At 40.3% G+C, this 5,669-nt stretch overlaps 1 protein-coding gene across 1 annotated transcript in view; it reads right to left on the bottom strand.

The window, feature by feature from the left end:
- PPP2R2C (protein phosphatase 2 regulatory subunit Bgamma) overlaps window positions 1-5,669 on the bottom strand; it is a 388,395-nt gene that overhangs the window by 339,511 nt on the left and 43,215 nt on the right. The window lies entirely within an intron of this gene.

Consider the following 5,669-nt stretch of genomic DNA (forward strand, 5'->3'; position numbering starts at 1 on the left):
GTTCTTTTCCCTTTAGGTGAGGATCCAAAGTCTGTCCTTTCCTTCATTACTAAACTCCTCCAAAGGTCAATACAAGTACTCTCAATTGGATCCACCTGACTGATTTGAAAGAAAAGGAATTTTATATTTGGAAAGAAACTTTGAGTGTGAACTAACCTCAAGAACCCCACATTCCAGGAAGGTGAGCACTGATGTGGAACTCAGTACTTTGTGAGATAGTCCACTTCACTGTTGGCCAACTTCAGTTTTATAGTGAATAAATATCTGGCTTCTCAGGAACTTCCAACCAAGTCTTTGTCTTAGGCATGAGATCCACATTTTATTTTATTTTTTTAAGAAAGATTTTATTTATTTTGAATTTTACAATTTTTCCCCTAATCTTGCTTCTCTCCCCCCGAATCCACCCCCCCCAGAAGGCAGTCGTTAGTCTTTCCATCGTTTCCATGGTATGCGTCCACATTTTATTTTGATGTGCATCCAGAGAATTTTTAAGTGAAGGTTTATTTAATATTCAATTATAGGGGCAACTAGGTGGTGCAATAGTTAAGAACAATGGTCCTGGAGTCAGGAGGACCTGAGTTCAAATCTGACCTCAGACACTAAATAATTGCCTAGCTGTATGACCTTGGGCAAGTCACTTAATCCCTTTGCCTTAAATAAATTTTTTTTAAAAATATTCAATTATAAAAGGCTTTTATTTTTTATCCAATGAAAAGATAAAAATCAAAAAGTTAACTAAACTTAAACATAATACTTCTAATTCAAGAGTCCATAGTAAAGGATTTTTTTAAAGAAGTCTTGCAATTAAATTACAATACAAGGTCACTTTATTTTGAAGCATTAGGGTATACTAGAGCATACCTGTTGGCACCCTGTTTATATACCTTATGGTCCTGTTTCAGAACTACACAGAAAAAAATATGTTCTTTATTCTGAATAATAAAATTTTGGCTATTGGAAGACAACTACTATGTCTTCCCAAATCTTATCTTTCCCAGCTCAAATATCTCATGTATTCCATAGATGACTTCTGGACCTTGTAACATTCTGGTGGCTATCTTCTGTTCTCACTCCAATTTTCAGTGACCTTGGCAAAATGGTCAAGGTGTCATCTGGTCATGGCAGGAAACCATGAGACAGTCCCCTCCCACTGAATGCTTCACTTCTATTAATAAAACTAAAACCCAAGACCAAATTCACTTTATTGACTATTACATCTAAAGTTGATTCATGCTGAACTTCCAGGTCACTAAAACCTCCAGGTCTGTATTACATAAATTTGATATAAATTTTAGGGAAGAAGAGGGTGAAGGGAGCAAGCATACATTAAGTGCCTACTGTATAAGTGCCTGAGGCTGAATTTGAACTCAGATCCTCCTGTCTCCAAACCCAGCATTCTATCTATTGCACCACCAGTTGCTCTTAAGCCAATACATTCTAAAGTTATACAGCTGGGCTTTTTTATCCAAAGCAAAGACTATCACATTTATCCCTAATCGATGTCATTTGGTGAGATTTAAACAATTATTTACAACTCTTAACCATCCTTTTGGAACCTGAGACTGTCATCTAGTGGGTGATCTCCCCCTTTCCCAGTTTCTTCATTGCTGAATTCACTAAGCATGTCACCAACAACTTCAGTATCTTCATTTAAATCACTCATTTAAAAAAATCAGCAGATGAAGGAGCATATGTAGAATCCAGCAGCAAACACCTAAAGACCCTTCTGATGGAGGACACTGACCCATCATTCAACACTGTCAGGGCATGACTACTCAGTCCATTATAATTCATCTATCATTCATCTCATTGACAAGAACGTGATGCTTTTCAAATGTATGCTGAAATGCATGTCATTATCTCTAGCATTCCTTAGAGTGACCAGTCTAACAACTGCAAAAAGAAAAAAAATGAGGTTAGTCTTACAAAACATCATTAATAAACCCATGTTGGTTTCTAGTGATCACCGCCTTACTGTAAATGCTCATAATCTATAGTCTCAGACAAGGTAGTTTGGAGCTTCAGGAGCTGAGAGAGAGGGTGGCTCCCTGCTGCCAGGTATGGCACAGAGCTGACAACTGTGAAAAGTGGGGACATGATCACCTGAACCACAGGCTGCTCTACACAGAAGTTTAGGTCAGGAGGAACAAGGGCCAGAGGCTTTCTGATGGAAGCAGAAGCCACAGCCACAGGAGAATGAGGAATGGAAAAGGCAGAATGAGGTGGCAAGGAGGGAGGAGATAGGATTAAGGACAGTCCAGGCTAGGGGAGTAAAGGCAGGCCAGAGCATGGGAGTATCTAACAACAAGCAGCAAAGAAATCAGTCTACAGTGGAATGGGTGAGGAGGGGAAAACATGGAAGTCAAGTAAGTTCAGGCTATGGATAGGAGGTTGGAACACAGAAAGTGACTCAGGATGAACTGGCTCAGGCTGGCACAGCCATGACTGAGATCAGGTCAGGTAATGAAGGAGAGGGGTTATTTACTGGAAGTGGGGGGAGTGGGGGGGGGCGGTAACATGATAAGAAGTTCAAGAAAAAGAAAGGTAGTCAAGCTTGAGCCAAGTGAATGGTTTTTGTTTTGTTCATGGTAACAGTTTTATTAAAACTATGGGAAAGCTAAACTGGGGCAGAGAGGGAAAACAAAGAAAAGCCAGTAGAGTCAAGCTGTGGAGTAGAGTAAGTCAAGATTCTGGGTGAGAACTTCATTGAGGCCAAAAGTTATATGATTGTCCAAGATCACCCAGGTAATAAGAAGTATATAGGATTTGACCATAGGCCATCTCATGCCAAATCCAGCTGTTTGGGTAAAAGTCTAATTTGACCATTTTTGAAGTCTCTGAAATTCTGTGATTCATTTAATAATCCATAAACTGGAATTCTGTCCTATTTCATGTTCACATGAGACCTATATCTCTCCAGGTATCCTTCTCTGTAGATGTCTTTGGCCAATCCCTTCTTTTTAGCTTCTTTCTTCTCTAATGGACTCTTGGATTGTCCCTTCAACCCAATAACTTATTTGCTTCTCATTCTGAAGCCTTACAGGTGGAGTCTTTGGCATTCTGTAGGGACATCTACCACTTCTCTCTATCATCCTGAGTTAGTTCCTGGTCATCCTCACTCACATCTTCACCACTGTCCTCCCAGGCCTAATAGTTTTTAGCCCTGATAAAATTGAGACACCCTCTGACTTACAAGCTTAGCAAAATCAAATGTCTTCCACTATAGAAATTTCATGGAATCATAGAATATTAGATTCGAAAGGGATCTTCCTATTTTCCATTGTAAAGAAATTGGGGTTCTAAGGGTTAAAGTGATTTATTAAAAGCAAGGTCATAGGTACATTTTTTTTATTTGGAAGAGACCTTAGAGAATCATGTAGTCCAACATCTGATCCAATTAGCACTGTGCCTAGCACATAGTATCATAAATGTGTTTTGACTTAGACAATCCCATGCAGGTCATGTGGGGGAGTGCCTAGAGTGCTGGATTTTATATAAAGAAGTCCTGATCTCAAAAACTGTCCTTGGCTCTTAGAACTTGAGTGACCATTGGCAACATGGCATAGCAGAAAGTGTGCAACACAGCACAGCGGAAAATAGGATTAAAGACGTTCCAGGCTGGGGAGTAAAGGGAGGAGGCAAGCCAGAGCATGGGAGTATCTAACAGCAAGCAGCAGAGAAATCAGGCTACAGTGGATGGGTAAGGAGGGGAGAACATGGAAGTCAGGCCAGTTCAGGCTTTGGATAGGAGGCTGGAACACAGAAACTAGCTCAGGATGAACTGGCTCAGGCTGGCACAGCCATGACTGAGATCAGGTCAGGTAATGAAGGAGAGGGGTTATTTACTGGAAGTAGGGGGAGTCTGGGGGAGCATGGTGACATGATAAGAAGTTCAAGAAAAAAGAAGAAGTTGGGCAATGTGGCACTGTGGAAAGTATGTTAGAGGGCCCAGGTTTGACTCCTGGCCCTGCCCCACTTCATAGTTGTGTGACATTGGGCAGTTCCTTACCCCCCTCAGGGTCCTCATCTGTAAAGTGAGGAGGCTAAACTAGATGGCCTCTACATTCATCAATAAATCTATGATTCTAATTCTTTGAGTTGAGCTCAGTTTCCCCATTTGTTACATGAAGATACTGATGTCAGGAGTACTTCCCTGTTTCAGCTGAAGTTTGATTGAATCTGGCACAAATGGAGCATCTGAAGATATGGCATTCCAATTAGGCATGGTTTTTAACTAAGGTACAAAAATAGAAATAGAGTCTGATTCCCTTAGCTTTCTGTTCTCTGAATAGACAGATTCAGTAGCCCCAGGTAAGAATGGTTGTCATGGAGCTAGGCCCTCTTCCTCCCTATTAGAAGAGGTCCCAAGGGGCAGGTGGGCAGCCCCCCTGCATATCACCTGCAGAGGTTCTGTCCCCTTCTTCCTTCAGACAGCCATCCATCCTAAGGTCCTCTTCAAGACAAGCTCCTCATCAGATTCTCAGCAGGTCCCCAAACTTAGCTTAGTGCCTCACAAATTATTTGTGAGGTCCAAACAAAATACATGTAAAGAACTTGGAAAACTTTTAAGCATTATCAAAAGATCAGTTAATATTTTTTCCTATAGTTCCAACTATTACTGCTATATAGAGAACTCCCAAATGGACTTGTGCAGCCCTGCTTTCTCTGATCAGGGTTTTTAACCTTAGTCCTATTGACCACAGGTTTCAAGGAGTCTATGAATTTGGATAAAGGGAAACAATTCATCTTTATTTGCAATTACTTCTAAGTAAAATTTCCTTTAATTACAAAGAAAAAATTATTCTGAGAATGTCAAAGAGGTCTACCACACACTCAAAGAAGGTTAAAAACCCTGGCTCTAGACCCACACCTACCAAACATTACATTTCCCCACCTAGATGTTCCATTGGCACCTCAATATGTCTAAATCTGAGATTTTTCCAGGTCTCCCTAAACCTGCTCTTCCTTCTGACAGCCTGATTCTGTCGATGACATATGAGCTACAACCAGATACTGAGGTTTTTCCTTGAAGTATTGATTAGAAGGTGCCAGCAGTACCAGAAATTCTTCAGTAACATAGTAACCAAAGAACCTAACAAGACTAATCCATTGAAATAGGGGGCTCCCAAATTGCAGGTTGGGATGAGTTCTTCCTTCTTATTCCTCCTAATGACTCTAAGCTCTGGCTTCACAGATCATTCCTACTTCTCCCTCCCATCTGAGTAAAGCTTTGTGCCCCCTTCTTGAGTAGTCTGTAATCTCTACCCTAGATGCAAGAACTTACTATGGTTCTGAGTGGTACCACCATTCACCCAGGATGGCTTTCTCTCTTTCTGATTTCATATATATATATATATATATATATATATATATATATATATATATATGTATATATTCAATCACTCATTAAATCCTATCAACTCTACCTACACAATATTTCTCCCCTTTGTCCCATTCTCTCTCCCTTTCATCTTTCCCCCAAAAGAGTACAGGTGGTAAAAATGAGAGTATGTATATAAAATGTTTTCTAAACCTTTATGCTCCATAGATGATATTCTCATCTACCATTAACAGTGATGATAACTGAACTTCCTACCATCCCAAATCATGACCTGATTTTCTGACCATCTTGATCCCAGTGGAAATTAGGACTTCATTTCTGGTTGGGG

The sequence above is a fragment of the Macrotis lagotis genome, chromosome 3, assembly GCF_037893015.1.
Source record: "Macrotis lagotis isolate mMagLag1 chromosome 3, bilby.v1.9.chrom.fasta, whole genome shotgun sequence".
Taxonomy (NCBI): Eukaryota; Metazoa; Chordata; class Mammalia; order Peramelemorphia; family Peramelidae; genus Macrotis; species Macrotis lagotis.